Genomic DNA, 16704 nt, shown 5'->3' on the forward strand with positions numbered 1-16704 from the left:
TTGCCACAAGAAATCAATGGCTCACTAGCCAGACCAGTGAAAGCCAGTCCAAGAATTTTTGCTGTAAAAATAATCTCATTCCTCTGATACTACTTAAATAGTTTGGTGCTATTGGTGGCCATCATTGCCAACTCATGGGAAGAGCCTATCTGAACATCCCAATTAAATGAGCCAATAAATTCCATTTTGTCCTCCTTAAGCCAGTCTGAATTAAGTTCTAGCCATTATTTGAAACCAAAAAAATCCTGAACACTACACAAGAAAATCTGTATCCTATTAGTACACAGGTTAGAAGGAAGCACTGCTGGAACTAAGAAACTCTGTTAAAAAATAGATTAAATTCATCATATTAAAATTTTATTTGAACACATTGTAACACAAAGACAACCTCAGATATTCACAGCAACATATATTGTTTTATATTACTCACTGAAACCCAATATACTCAATGTTGTTTAACAAACCAGATAGACAGTATTCATTTTGTTGGAGAGCAAATAGTACTGAAAGAGGAGTTAGTGATTAGAATCTACCTTAACTTGGTTCATCAATTATAGTCCATTATTTTCTGCTGTCAGTGTTCACCAGGGGTAACTTATCAGGCAATGGTTACAAGGACATCCTTTGTTGGCAAGACTGCATAGAGTGAGGTGCACATGGAAGGATTCAGGGTTCACACCTTCAATATTTATAATACAGCTCCTTAACAAACCTACTTAACTAAAACATATTCAACCTAGCATCTCCTATGCTCAAAGTTGTGTCGTTTCAAAAAGTTATTCAAATTCAAATTAAAACCGTGTATATACATATGTTTCAAAGACAGTCCTATGACCCAGTTTAAGGGACAGTGACAGACAATGTTCTTCAGAGAATAGTCCTAGATAATTACAGCCAGAAAAAGAAAATAACGAGCCCTAGAGAAGGGACAGACAAGGGAATCAAATAAACCCTTCGGCCACGAGAGGTCCAAATGCATGTCCCAGCATGTTCTCAGGACCATGACAAGCTCAAGCCACAAGAATTACTCCAGGGGGCCAGCACTGTGGCTTAACGGGTGAAGCCGCCGCCTGCAACACTGGCATCCCAGCATTTGATGCCTGGCTGCTCCACTTCCAATTCAGCTCCCTGCTAATGCACCTGGGGTAGCAGTGCAAGATGGCCCAAGTGCTTGGGCCCCTGCACTCACATGAGACCCAGTAAAAGCTGCTGGGTCCTGGCTTTTGCCTGGCCAAACCCTGGCCATTGAGGTCATTTGGGGAGTGAACCAGTGGATGGAAATCTGTCTGTCCCGCTCTCTCTGCAACTCTACCTTTCAAATAAAATAAATCAATCTTAAAAAGAATGACTCAAAACATGTACCTGTCACGGAAGTAAAGCTACAGCAACAACCAACTCAATAGATTCCTATGAACTTCTCCTTGTTGGATACGTTCAGGCTGATCTTTCCGTCAAGAGTATGAGAAGGAGATTGTTTTGTTTATGTCACAATATTGATTCAAACCCTCAGTTCTCTGGCTGAGAAATTCTAAGTAAATAAAGAACACATCCAAAAAGTAAGCCACACCCCATCTTTACCCTTGATTTTTAATCAGAATGCTCGGAAATATTGCTGTGGAACAGTCATTAATGGTTAACAAAAGGTGTGTAGTTGCATCTTTATTATAAGAAGTGTGTGCACAGGGCTCACCTGTAAATAGTTCCCACCTATTGGGATGAAATACTGAAATAGTTTGGTAAAGAGCCAGCATCTGTCAACCTGGACCAATGTCATAACCTAAGCTTGCTTTGCTACGCTTTGTTTTGTTTTCTTGGGTTGTGGTTGCATAGAGCAATCTTCATGCATAACTATGCTTGGATTGACCACATTTCTTTATAGAGTATGCCTACACTGGTTAAATTTCTACATCAAAGGGCAGATCCCAAAATCTTTATTTTGGACAAGTGTCAGGAATAAGTAAAACATTATTTATCTTAATAGCCAAATCGAAGGTGGGAATCTGACCTAATGGAAAGAGTACTAGCTGAGGAGTCACTGGATCCAGGTTCTCAGCTTGACCTTGCTTCTGATTCATGGTTCCTCTCTTTTTGTTCCCAAGATTTATTTATTTATTTGAAAGGTAGAGTTACACAGAAAGAGAGAGAGACAGAGAGAGAGAGACAGAGACAGAGAGAGAGAGAGAGAAACAATCTTCCATCTGCTGGTTCATTCCCCAATTGGCTACAATAGCTGGAGCTGGGCTGATCTAAAGCCAGCAGACAGGAGCTTCTTTCTGGTCTCCCAAGTGGAGCAAGAGTCCAAGTTGTTAGGCCATCTTCTGCTACTTCCCAGGCACATTAGCGGGGAGCTGGACCAGAAGTGGAGCAGCCAGGACTGACACTGGTGCCTATACAGGTTTTGACGGCTTTACTCGCTGTGCCGCAGTGCCAGCCCAGCTGTTCCTATTCAATATATCATCTCACAGATTGCAGGCTCATCTTTCCCAGCTGTATCATGAAAGGGGCTGAGGGTGTTGGGCAGGGTGAGCAAAGGAAAAACTCCTAGTAATTAGAGCTTCTAAAAAGCTCAAACAAATTCATATGCTGTCTCAAACAAACTGCATCTATTGAGCCACTAGAAAATATACATGCAATGTGCAGGGCCAGACATTTTATAAGAATTAACTATTCAAATGCTGTTGTCACTACCTCACTGCCCTAGCCTTCTACCAGCTGTATGCACCAAAACACACAATCCCACTGACCACACAAACAGCAAGCAGTCATATATTCCATCATGACTGCGACTTCCTGGTGGCCCAAATTCTCTTGAACTCCACGCTTAGAAAGCATTACTGAAGGACCAGCACTGTGACTTAATAGGCTAAGCCTCCACCTGTGGCAACCACCTCCCATGTGGGTGCTGGTTCGTGTCCCAGCTGCTCCTCTTCAGATCCAGCTCTCTGCTTATAGCCCGGGAAAGCAGTGGAGGATGGCCCAACTACTTGGGCCCCTACACCTGTGTTGGGGACTGGGAAGAAGTTCCTGGCTCTCTAACTTCTGATGGGCCCAGCTCTGGCTGTTATGGCCATTTGGAGAGGGAACCAACAGATGGAGGACCTTTCCCTCTCTCTCTCCCTCCTACTGTCTGTAGCACTATCTGACAAATAAATACACATCTTTAATAAAAAAATTAAATTTTTTTGAAAGATTTAGTCTTAAATAAAGAGCTTCTGGTCATTTCCCATAACTGCAAATTCACTCAGTTACACTTAAGGTCCCCGTGTGTGGATCCACACAGCACAATTCAGATGCAAAACAGTTTAACGTTTTTTTCCAACCAGGAAAATACTGTTCCTGGGTACATAAACAATTCTCAGCTGGGAGATTTAGCGTCTTTGTTGAGAACACTGATCTCTAAAACACTCTGTAACCAATGAAAGAATATTTTAGAGGCACACTCAACCCACCCTTTGGGAAAAGGAGGGACTACAGGAAAAATCCAGGAGGAACATGAACTTCCATTTTATGTATCACCGAGTGAAGATGGTATTTCTAGAAAACAGATTCTTTAAATGGCAAGTTTTTTTTTTCTCCCAAAGAATGTGATAAAAAGAGTGAAGTTACCAGAAACCAGAACCAGATCTGGGAATTGCATGAAGAAAACGGCTACGATTCAGAGGCATTCATTTATAAGAAACTTCCGTGATCTCCTGATTAATGTCACTATTTAATGCTCTCTATTTAACCACAGCTTCTATGAGGGAAGATACACAGTACTGGATCAGCAGGCACTTGGGAAACGGAGGGCATGAGAGGATATGAACATTCTACTCAACCATTAGGGAAGGAACTAGCTGGATTTTTTGAGGCTCCAGAGGAAAGAAGGACGAGCTTTGCAGAGCAGTCTGAGACTCACCACGAGGCAGCGGACTCCAGTCATCGGAGCTGTCCAGTTATGGACCTGGGAGCCTGGGCAAGCTTCAGGATGCACCTCAGTGCGAAGCTCCAACAGAGGTCAGAAACCTCGGTCAGGCACACGTGAGGGGAGGAAGCAAATGCTGGGTGATTCTGAATTCTGAGGAAGCCAGGGACGCACTGAGAGCAGAACTATAGAAGGGGCTGTTTATCGTGCCCAGCGGTTCTCAGTTTACGCATGCGTAAGAACCACGGGGAGGCTTGTTAAAACAAAAATGCTGGGTCCCACCTGCAAGTTTCTGATTTAGTAGGTTTAGAGGGGAGAATCTGCATTTCTGACAAGTTCACAGACATTGCTGATGCTGGTCCAGGAACCACTCCTCGAGAATCAATGCAGTCAAACACTGGTTCCCCAAACGTGGTTCTCATATCACAGGAGCAGCAATATGCTATCAAGCAGCAGGTGGCTACAACTTCAAGTACTACCACATGGTATCCTGCAAGTATGTTCTCTTTGCATTTTCTATTTTAATCACTGTTATTTATGTTGATGAAAGAGACTCACATAGGTGCCAGCTTATCTTGGAAAATCTGCCTGCCATTTGCAAACCTCTCTTTTATACTAGAGAAGGACAAGTCTCAGGCTCGGGAACTTTTGCAAGGAATGCTGCTGTCTTAGGTTCCCAGGAAGCAGACCTTGAGGAGAGGAGTTAATGCAGCAGGTGCAGGTGCATTGGCGGGGAAACAATCTTACAGGAGAAGGAATCAGAGACAGCCAATGGGGATGTGTTACTCTGCCACTGAAGCTTAATCACACAAGAGAACTACGGGATTTGGTGCAAAACATATGCCTCAGATTTGTTCCAGACAAGAGAGGAGGAAACAGAGGTACTGACACCCCCGCACCCATAGTGTATGGATGAGGGCCATCTGGACGTGGACATGGATTCTCAGGTACCTCCAGCCCATAGTGCTGTGCATAAAGGGGACTCCAATGAGACGGAGCCAAGTCCTCCAAAACTGACGCAGGTGCAGCGTCAGAAGTTAGGATGCTTTGCACAGAAAAGGCAAAGGGATCCTCAGGAAAGTGGAAATAACGCCGACATTTTTTCAGCTCTTCAAGTCATGTATAATACACTGTTTTGTGTGTACTGCCTTTGTTTTTGTAGTTGTCTCCTCTTGCAACCAATACTGCTTTTCAGTTACTTTTTTGCTTATAAAATAAATATATTTAAGAAAAATTAATTGATCTAAAGGAAAATCCAATGCAGACAACGCTGCAGATGGCATGAGAAGGTGGTAAGAGTCATGAAGGAGTGGTACTCAAATGACTGAAGTTTTAACAACAAAAACACTGACACAATAGTTTAAAGCAGAGGTTGGCGCTTTCTTTTTTGGTAAAGAGTCATTTGGCAAATGCTTCAGCCATTTCAAAGCCTAAGTTCACTGTCATAGCTACTCATCTCTATTATTGTAGCATAAAAAGATCCATTCGCAATTCATAAATGAATAAGTATGGCTGTGTTCTGACAAATATTATTTATGGACAGTGAAATTTTAATATCATACAATTTTTACCTGTCAGGAAATATTATTCTCCTTTTGATTGTCTCCCAACAATTTCAAACTATGACAGCTGTTTCTAGATCACAGGCCACGCAGAAACAAGCACTAGGCCAGATAGTTTGCTAACCCCTGATTCAAAACATGCCCTTGAAATCTGTTCTATTGCATTCTATCAATTATTATTATGACCTTGGAAAAATCAACTTTACTCAGCCTCAGAAGCCTCATCTGTATAATGGAGATGAACTTCATACCAACTTCACAAAGTTAATGCCAAAAAACCCACGAAAATAAAATGAATAAATATGAAGCAAGTTCTCAGTGAGTCTTTACTAAGAAGTTGATCAGCTGTTGTAATAAGGTGGTCTCCAGTTTGTCAGGACCCCGTTGTGGACCGCTGTATATTTCCTACTCTACATTTCTGTAAGGCAGCTATGTACCTGGCGGCCCATCTCCTCTACTTTGGGGTACGCTACAGAAATCATTCCTCTTCCCCATAAGATAGACTCCCAGAGCAAAGCCCGGGAACACATCAAGGATCTTGTGATTACTGATTCAGAGGCCTGGAATTGGGTACAGGCCAACTCAACATTTTCATTCCATCTAAGTTAAATCTTTAAAATAAGTGTGTTGAACCTTCTAGAATTATGCTGGTGACAGTGGTGGTTCTCCAACATTAGCATACTGAAAAATCATTTGCAAAACTGCAGACTCAGCCTTACCCAAAGCATTTCTAAATGAGGACGTGCAGGAACCTGTATTTTAACAAGTGTCCAGTGATCCTGATACAGATACGTCATGGAGAGCAGTCAGGGAAAATGCTCAGGGTCGGAGTGCAGTCCTCCCACATGAACACGTGGTATTAGTTTCCCTGTGTTTGTTCAATGCCTCACTGGCTGAGAGGCCTGGATTACAGTACTTCCTGTGCGTGCTAGAACGGTCTCTGCAGGCATGTGCCCCTCTTCCATCCCATTTTTTTCCCATTCCTTCTGAATCTCCTGAATTTTTACAGAATTCTCCACTTCTGATATCAATTGCTGCTTATCATATCCAATTAAACCTGCCAATGGGCTCTGCAAGGGCATATGCAAGTTACAGCTTCTTAGTTGGAGGTTTTTGAGCAGAATCCTCATCCTCCCTAGACTAATAAAATGTCATCTCCTGAAAGGCTACTTCCTCTATTTCCTATCAGTAGTTCCTAAAGTCACCCCATAGGGATAGGATGAAACTACTCTAGAGATCTATGAAGGGCCCATTTAATGCAGAACTCCTGAGCAGTCCAGAGACTGAATAGCATGCCCTTTGCGTGCATCACCTCATTTCATCTTCACACTACACTATAAGGGAGTACTGCCGTTATCCCCATTTCACAGATTAGGAAACTGAGGCACAGAAAGGAAGAGCTCTCCAAGGCCACACCCTGGAGTGGTTCCAGGGCCCGGACTTCCAACTACGAAGCTACCCAACAAAGGTTCAGATCTCAGTGGTTCCCTATCTCAGTTTTCCCAGACTGATCTAGTAGTTAGCTCCTCAAAACCTCCGGAATATCTACCAGCACTTGAAAGAAACAGGGTAAGTTGTTAACCAAGGCCCAACTTCGCTCTTGGCGTCATGTAACCTGAGTCCCTCACTTCGCTTCTCTAAGCCCCAGGTTTCCGGCTGCTCAATGTGCAGAACATCTTCAGCCCACCTGTCTGGCAGACCTGCTGCTACTCAAGGAGTTGGAATAGGACAGCATATGTGAAAGTCCCTTGAACATTGTAAAAGCTCTCTGAAATGGTAATTTCCCAGGCTGTCATTTCCATAAATGATTTTAAAATATTGAGAAGGAAGAAGAGAGAGGGCTTTGCTTTTATGAAGTATCTGTGTTGAAATCAAATCTTCCAGAGATCCAAGATGGGTTGTAAAGGACAAACCCTGCAGACCTTTGGAGAGTTACAAATATTACTTCTACTTGGAAGGTGAACTATGCATTGTGGCTCGATGTATAGAAAGTGTGGGAGTTTGAGGATCAGATGGCCTGCAAGCTGACCACTGCCTCACCACCACCTGACCCTTGCACCTTCCTCTCCACAGGACACTGCACCGTGTGGTGATTAAGGAAGAAGTCTGGGGGCTGATGCTGTGGCCCAGGGAGTTAAGCCACCACCTGCAGTACCAGCATCCCATATGGGCACTGCTTCAAGTCCCAACTGCCCCACTTCCCATCCAGCTCCCTGCTAAAGCATTTGGGAAAGCAGTGGAAGACGGCCCCTGTACTGATGTGGGAGAATGAGATAGAGCTCCTGGCTCCTGGCTTCAACCTGGTCCAGCCCAGGCTGTTGCAGCCATTTAGGAAGTGAATCAGTGCACGGAAGACCTTTCTCTCTCTCTCTCTCTCTCTCTTACTCTCTCTCTCTCTCTCTCTCTCTGCTTTTCAAATAAAAACATCTTTTTAAAAAAATAAAAGAAAGAGATTTGGGGAGTCAGACTGCCAGGGTTCAATCTCACTCCCTCTCCACTTCATGAGTGAGCTTGGACAAGCCATGTCATCTTGGCTTCAGTTTCCCCATTATAAAAATAAGAATAAGAAAGACAGCTTACTTTGCAACCATCCATAAAATGGATTGATGAACGGATAGATGGAAATACGATAAAGCAACTACAATAAAATGTTAATTGTAGAAAGTATTTGCTGAGTGTATAATTTTTTTCACTGTATAAATTTTTCAAACTTTCTCTTAAATATGCATTTCCTTAACAAAATATTGGGGAACAAACCAGAAAAGCCAATGGCAGTGATGAGACAGAGAGCTCTCAGAAGGTGTTTGGTGTTCATCAGCAGTAACCCCTTACTGCAACAAGTAGATGATGGGCCAAGATGATGGGTCCTTTCAGCCCTTACCATTTGTGAGTCAGAGCTGTGCCAGATGAGCCAGAGATGTGATGTGCATGAGCAGAATGAAAATCCACATGAGACAGAAGCCAGAGGACAGAAAGCGGCCAGAATGTCCCCCACAGAGGTGTCAGAATCCAGGAGCTACACATAGATGGAAGGACCAGGAACCTACACAGGGAATTCCTGATGTGTATGTGGGGATTGAAAACAAAGGCAGATTACCTTTACTGCATGCCACATTAGTGTGTTTCTCCAAGAAACATCACTTTGTGAGGAGAAAAACACTGGCTTTGGACTCAAACCTGAGTTCAAATCCTGTCTTTGCAGCACTAGTTGGGTAACACTGGGAAACATTTATTTATGTATCAACTAGACCATTTGTCACGGGCAAAATCTACCACAGCCACAGGGGAAGAGCATGGCAACTGTGCTTACACTAGGACCTCTTGGCCATAAAGGATCAGGCCAATCAAATTCTTTTTCTTGAGAACTTGAATTGAGACACAGACTCTTAGAAATGAGTCACACTGGGGAACTGGTAATGAACTCCTGGAAGTGGCTTCCATGGGGATCTCCTTGTTCTCAATTTTCCTGGGGTCCAGTTCCTGACATCCATAAGAAAAGCCCCATTATCCTTACAGGAGATGCCAACTTTCATTTAAATAAGCATATACATTTATTACATATAACCAAAAATGTGTTTACGCATACAATGGGCCTTCTAACTAGCACAAAAGTTTTCTTAAGGTTTCTTTGCCTTGGTTTCTTCTATAATATGACAAACAATATTTCTCTTGAGAAGTGATTAAAAATAAAGAAGACAAGGTATATAAAATGTTACACTATGCAAAAAATATTGAATGAGTGCTATTTAAACTGAATCTGGGGGCTGACGCTGTGGTATAGCAGCTTAAGCCACCACCTGCAATGCTGGCATCCCATATGGACGCCCGTTCGAGTCCCCGCTGCTCCACTTCCAATCCAGCTCTCTGCTATGGCCTGGGAAAGCAGTGGAACATGGCCCAAGTCTTTGTACCCCTACACCCATGTGGGAGACCTGGAAGAAGCCCCTGGCTCCTGGCTCCTGGCTTCAGATCGGCACAACTCCAGCCGTTGAGGTCAATTGGGGCATGAACCAGCGAATGAAAGATGTCTCTCTCTCTCTCTGTCTCTGCCTCTCTGCAACTCTGCCTTCAAATAAATAAATAAATCTTAAAAAATAAATAAACAAACTGATTCTGAGTTTCAGAACAGTAAAATCTCTCTGAGCTACTACTTGGAGGCACCTTGCTTGGATGAAGGATGCTGACAGTCAAGAAAATGGAAGGAGTTGATTGAGTTTGAAATTTTGTTTTAAATGAAAGTTTCTGATTGAAATTTCAAAATTTATTCAGTTACACATCCATATGCTGACAAATGATTGCTGGCTATCTCCATTGTGCTAATGTGAATCTGATAGGGAAAGAAGTACAAAGCAACAGCACAGGAAACAAAAGCTGTCTACACAGATAACATATCTCTTCCAATCTCAGAAATATCTGTAAGAATTTATCTGGCAGTAGACAAGATATGAAAGGATTTTTTTTAATTAGGATTATACTATAGGTAATGGGGGTTTATATCCTAATTTATTTTTAAAGAATTATTTTATTTATTTGAAAGAGTTATAGAGAGAGGTAGAGAAAGAGAGAGAGACAGAGAGAGAGAGAGAGAGAGAGGTCTTCCATTCCACCAGTCCACTCCCCAAATGACTGCAATGGCTAGAGCTGAGCTTATCCACAGCCAGGAGCCAGGAGCTCCTTCTGGGTCTCCCATGTGGATGAAGGGGCCCAAGGATTTGGGACATCTTCTACTACTTTCCTGGGCCATAGCAGAGAGCTGGATCAGATGTGAAGCAGCTGAGACCCGAACCAGAGCCCATATGGGATCCCCATGCTGCAGGCTGGGGCTTTAACCCGTTACACCACAACACGGGCCCCTTATATCCTAAATTAAGACAGTGGTGGGATAGGTGGAAAGAAAGAACATGAAAAGACCTAGGATCAGAAGAATCTGACTTAGAAGTATGGTTGCTGGGAAAAAAGCAAAGGTCCTTCTGAAATTCAAAACATAAGAGACAAAGCATAGATGCTTAGTAAGAGATGTCAATTTACCCCAGTAGTCATTATTCTTTCAATCTTGCTTCATGTTTTGACTCTCATTAATCCAAATGTTTAGTTATCTTAGAAATATTTTCATTAAAAATATCAGGTGGCTGAGTTTGCGCTGCATTTCAGCTGTAGAAATCCTAAGCCAGCAGTTCTGAAATAGTGGCCCCTACGCCAGTAGCATCAGCATCACATGGTGACTTAGAAATGCATATTCTCAGTCCCCAACCCAGAGGCACTGAGTCAGGAATTCTGAGAAGAGGGATCAACAATCTGTGTCTTAACATGCCCTATAGATTATAGTGTGGCTCAGCCAAATTTGGGAACCACTGTCTTAGCCAAAAAAAAAATCAAAAAAAAACAACAACAACAACAACAACAAAAAACGAGGCTTGCAAAGCCCAACTCTATCCATTTATTCACTGGCAGCTAGCAAACCTGTGGATTTGTTGGCAAAAAGTCTTAAATAAAATAGCCAATCTTCTCAGACTTTCCTTGGATCTTCAAGCTTATTATTAGCTGCTGCAGTAGACTTTCTTGCTCCGACTTACATGTGTTTAAGGCTAGCCTCATTAGTGTGCCCGTGTGCTCGCCATTTACCTTGTCCTTATATTTCCCTCTGTCCAAATAGGATCACTTTAATGCATCACGAGTAAAAAAAATAACATTCAACAGAATGAAATAATCAAAGGGCAGACCAAGAAGAATAAGGAGTTGATAAAAACATGACATCTGGGGCTGACACTATGGCACAGTGGGTTAAAGCCCCAGCCTGCGGCGCCAGCATCCCATATGGGAACCGGTTTGAGTTCTGGCTGCTCCACTTTTGATTCAGCTCTCTGCTAATGCACCTGGGAAACCAGCAGAGGATGACCAAGGTCCTTGGGCCCCTGCAACCTTCAGGAGCCCCAGAGGAAGCTCCAGGCTTCTGGCTTTGGATCGGCTCAGCTCTGGCCATTGCGGCCATTTGACGAGTGAACCAGTGGGTGGATGCTCTCTCTCTCTCCCTCCCTCCCTCTCTCTCTCTCTCTCTCTCTCTGTCTCTACCTCTCTCTTTGTAACTCTTTCAAATAAATAGAATAAATCTTTAAAAAAATGACATCTTTAATTTTGATGACAGTAGAGATATCTAAAACTTAGATTGATGGGGAAGGGAATTAACGGAAGAACAAATGTTTCATTCATTGCGTCTCTGCATCCACTTCTCTTTGCCCTGTGCATGCCTCCCTTCCATCTTCCAATCTCACCACCGCCTCTCTCACTCTACGCATGCCTTCAGGATTTTTATGAGTAACAAACAGGGTGAGAAGACATTAAAAAAAAAAAACAAAACAGAGAAGTCTCATTATGTCAACTGAACACAACTCACAATGCCATAGTCTTCAGCCCCTCTCCTCAAGGAATACTTGGCTCTACAATTTGGCTAGAGGATGTTGATGATCTTTTCCACTCTGTACCACCAAGATCCCATTCATGAAAGGCCAGGAAGTCTGGGGGTACAGGGCATGGACTGCGGAGTCACACAACCCACACTCCTACCCAAGCTGTGCCACTCACCAGCTGAGAGAACGGGCACATTATTTTACCACTGTACATTTGAGGTACTTCATTTCTAAACTGAGAGTAATAGAAATAGTTCTCTGATAGGATTCTTAATGAAGATGAAATGAGATCACCCCCATAAAGCATTTAGGACTGCGCCTGGCACACATCACGGGCCGGATTAATGGGCACTATTAAGATTATGATCACACTGCCTCTGAACTGCTTCTCAGTCTTTAGCTCCATCCTGAGCCTTTCCAGGCATAGCAACAGGCAGTGACAAGCCATCAGGGATAAACGGCCAAGTTGGAAGAGAGTGGAAAGGCAGCTAGCAATCCAACAGTCCATATGTTTATTAAGGATTTTCGTTGTAAGACATTTCTGTACAAGACTGCAAGATTTATGTTTGGAGTACAGCAGTGACTCTCCAGGGGGAATTTAGCAATGTCTGGAGACATCGCAGTTGTTAGAACTAGCAGTTGCTGCGGCATCCAAGGGTGCCCATGATGCCTCTAAACACCCTATGATGCACAAGGCAGCCCCCACAACAAACGATTATCTACTTTAAAATGTTCATAGTGCCAATGTTAGAAAAATACCAATTTACAGTGTGAAATTATCTTATTACAACTTGACACATTTTTCAATTTTCAAAAGAACAGTGTATGGAAGATTCCGGCACTTGAAAGGAGGGGGAGATGGAGTGACCCCTAAAACTCCTCCAACACTGAGGCCTGATGTCTGCAGTGGATCCTCAACCTCAACTTTACCTCAGTAGTGTGCTTCAGCCTTCTCCCCTTTTCCCTAATTCTTTTTATGAAAGACAAATTAAAAAACTTTAAAAGACGGTTAGATAACAAAAGGCAACCATAGGTAATGGGGAAAAAATATTTCATGCTAAAACAAAGAAGATCAATTGCAATCAGGGAAATTTAGCACTGGGAGAATCCTTGAAAATGATCTAGTAACTAGATTCTAGTTAAAACTGTTTCTCACATCTCACAGGTGAAGAACCCGAGAGAGGCAAAGAGGCTTGATCTAGGCCACACATGTTACAACCATCCAAAGGTGGGGTCAAATCCTTCCGAAAGGACTTACTTAGCTTCCTAATCAGTCAGTGATCACACCAAGGGACTGCGCCTCACGAATGTGCTTGGTTCTCTTTCAGTCAGTGCAGTCTATATGTGTCCCTATCTCTTGACATTCCCAAATTTGCGTCTTGTTTGATAAAGTGATAGCAGTGGGAAAAAGAAAAAAAAAAAAAAAACAGATTCTGGGCCAGTGCTGTGGTACAGCAGGTACAGCTGCCGCCTGCAGTGCCGGCATCCCATAAGGGTGCCTGTTGGAGTCCCAGCTACTCCACTTCCCATCTAGCTCCCTGCTAATGTGCCTGGGAAAGCAGTGGAAGAGAGTCCAAGTCCTTGGGGCCCTGCACCCACGTGGGAGACCTGGAACAAGATCCTGGCTCCTGGCTTCAGATCAGCTCAGCTCTGGCCATTGAGGCCATTTGGGGAGTGAACCAACAGATGTAAGATATCTCTCTCTCTCTCTCTGCATCTCTAACTCTGCCTTTCAAATAAATAAATAAATCTTAAAAAAAAAAAAAAACAGATTCAACAGGTAGTGAAAAAATAGGAAAAAGCAAATAAAACTGTCTTCAGATTAAGTGGTGGCCACTAGTGTTGAAGACAGAGGAGAATTAAAAAATCAGCCTCAGTGCTCAGTGTGGGTGACCGGGAGGATGACGGTATCTGGTAGCAGATGGCATTTGGACTAGCAGGATGCTTATGTCAGATTTCAGGTGCTGCTTCTCTGTCCATCCAGTTGAGGAAGAAAATGAGGGCGTGAACAGAATCAGGGAGGTTTAAAAGATTGAGGGTAGAAGAAAAGACGCCCGATGTGTTGAGTACGAGGCCACTGTGGCCCCAAGAAGGAGAAGCAGTAGGAGTGAAATCCAAGTAACTCAGAGAAACCAGAGAGAGACTCCCTTGTCCACCAGGTCCCGGAACCTCCTTCTGCTCAGCAAGGACTGGACTAAACACTCCCCAAGCTCTTGCCAGCTGCAACGCGCTACAGTTCTCCCAGAATTTAGCTGACCACAGTCCTCATACTATATGTGTAACAATTATAACAAAGGTATTTCCCACAGTAGGGATAACGATGTAAACGTAAGAGAGATTTTGGGGGGGAAATGCGTGAGGAAAATAAATGCAGGATTAAAAATGACTACAGAATGCCACAAAACCTTTTTACCTTTCACTGTTTTGCCCCCATTTATCTTTTCCCAGGTAAGAGCTGCTCAGAATCCGTCAGTCGTTTCCCCCACCTGACTTCTCCGCTGTTCCCAGGACACCCCACCCAGCACTAGTGTCCCTCTCCTTCACTGCCTGCCTTGCCCAGTCACCGATGCTGAAGTTCCACCCCGGGACCAGGCAACCGCAACCAGTGCCCCTCAGGGTCACCCACAGCTCTCCCACCCAGCGGATCCACACCAGAAGCAGGGGGGCAGGAAACCCGGCTCACATCAGCTTCCTGTGTACCCTAGGAAATAGTTTTTGTTCTATGTACTGAACCAGTCTGGAAATCAAGATTTTTCCAGCATTGAACTCTAGGAAGAGAAGCTCACGGCCCTGACTCCACTTCTGCCAGCCAGTAGTCTCTGTATCAACAGCCACTTCTCAAGGCAGCGAACAGAATAGTGCCACACACAGGGTAGCAAGCCGAGAGGAAATACATCTTAAATTGGGACAGGGACTCTGGGACAGGCAAGGGCAGGACGTGGCTAGTGCTGGCAAGGGGCTGTGAAAGCTTCATGCAGCATAGCGTACCCACACGCTCACAGCCACTCACACACGTAGCAGGCACCACACTCCAGACACACATATCTTGTCACCCGCACGAGCACACTCTTCGCTCGGTTACACATTCAGGATCACCCATAGAGAACACACATACACACACACGCCGATGCACAGTCTGGCTGGCTCTGACACACGCCCTTGACACACACAATCTCGTATAGGCAGTGACACACATGCAGTGTCACAAGTACTTACAGACACGAGTGCAAGGCACCAGCCCCAAATCTACAGGAGTCTCCCGCTGGAGACGACGCGTCCCACATAGCCAGCCAGCCCACCTACCTACACCCTCAGCCGCCACACCGCCCAGCCCTGCGGCAAAGCCAGGGCTCCGGAGACCAGAGCCCCCAGCCCCCAGCTCATCGTGCTGCCCCGCTCCCCCTCCCCGGACCCCCACCAGCACACGTGGCGCTGCTGAGGTTCTGACCCCCGGACGCACTTGCTGCACCTACCGGCTGCGGCAGGGAAGGGAGCGAGGCGACCTGGCAGATTGGAGAGGCCACCCCAAGCCGCGGAGCCGAGCTTCTGCCGCCGCCGCTGCCGCTGCGCTCCCAGCCGCTGCCTGCGCCCTCCCCGCCGCCCCCTCGGGTGCCGGCTCCAGCCCCCGCGTTGCGGGGCACGAGGCGCGGGACTGGGCTGCGGGTGCGGGACCCCAGCCCTGGCTCACCTGAGCGCCCAACGCATCGTCCTCTTCCCTGGTTGAGCGCGGCCCCGCGGGCTCAACAGCCCCCAGCCCGGGCTGTCCGCACAGCCCAGTCCGCTGCCGCCCCCGCAGAGCACCGAGAACGACCCAGGCGCAGCCCAGGCAGTCCGGAGCTCAGGGAGTGGGCGCAGAGGCGGGCCGGAGGCTCACCCCATCCACTCTGGCCAGCATGCACCTTCCCCAGCCAGAGCGCTGTCCATCCGATGGAGGCCAGAGCAAACCTGGGCTCACCGCGGCCACCTGTTTGACCTTGGGCAAGTCGATTAACCTCTCTGCGCGCCCACTCCTGTTCAGACAGTGAAAACGTGAGCACTTGTGGTGGCTGAGCCAAGGGAAATCTTACACTTGTAGACCTTACTTCCTTCTCGTGCTTCTGATTCTGCTAGGGCAGGGCTAATTTGGGAGCGGGGTTCAAAGTCAGTTTCCTAGTACCGTGGCTACGTGCGGCACCGTTGCCCCAAGTCCTGCTAAGAGATCTTGCCCACATTTGTCAGGCCGCCTTTTGCTTCTCTGGGCAGGAGTCTGCCTGTTCTCCCAGCTTTGACCACCTGTGACCGGGGGCTCCCAGGCTACACTGGAATTGAGCCTCAGTGCTCCTAAGCTAGGAGCAAATTAGATAGAGATCTGAGAGCCCTGCCCTGCACACTGGGGAGGAGCTGTGACACAATGACAAAGGCCTCAAATTCTAAAGATAAAACAGAGAGTGAGAGTAGGTTTGGAAAGGGCAGAGCCTGCCTTCTTCACTCAGACCAGGGAGGGGGCCGGAGGGCGTCCCGGGTGAATAATTCACTGCTCCAGGACCACAGAAGCTGCAAGAACGCTGGGTAAGACAGAGACGCTGTGGACAGTGAGTAACCTCCGAACACCTTAAAGTTCCAACTTACAACTGGGAGCTCCACTCTAGTGACCCAGAAAGTCAAATGGACCCATCCGCTCATGCCAGAAACCTCAGAGCTGGTCCCCTCCCAGTTTCTCTCACTCCAGGCTCTGTCTGTCTTCCTCATGTCTGCATTTCTGCTCTCACTCTCCTAATTCCACCTTCTTTCCCTGTCTTCCTTCTCAGTCTGTTCCTGTCCTTCGTGATTCTTCCTTGTCATCCTCGGCACCTCT

At 45.5% G+C, this 16704-nt stretch overlaps 1 protein-coding gene across 2 annotated transcripts in view; it reads right to left on the bottom strand.

The window, feature by feature from the left end:
- Nucleotides 1–16182, bottom strand: part of HTR4 (5-hydroxytryptamine receptor 4) — a 187967-nt gene extending 171785 nt beyond the window's left edge. Inside the window, exon 1 of one of the 2 annotated variants that reach the window (XM_008255221.4) lies at nt 15559–16182. The gene's annotated coding sequence lies outside the window, so the exon portion shown is untranslated. Of the gene's footprint in view, nt 1–15343; nt 15482–15558 lie in introns of those variants that run through there. The other variant, XM_008255222.4, reaches the window with a different exon arrangement.
- Nucleotides 16183–16704: the final 522 nt, after the last annotated feature.

The sequence above is a fragment of the Oryctolagus cuniculus genome, chromosome 6, assembly GCF_964237555.1.
Source record: "Oryctolagus cuniculus chromosome 6, mOryCun1.1, whole genome shotgun sequence".
Taxonomy (NCBI): domain Eukaryota; kingdom Metazoa; phylum Chordata; class Mammalia; order Lagomorpha; family Leporidae; genus Oryctolagus; species Oryctolagus cuniculus.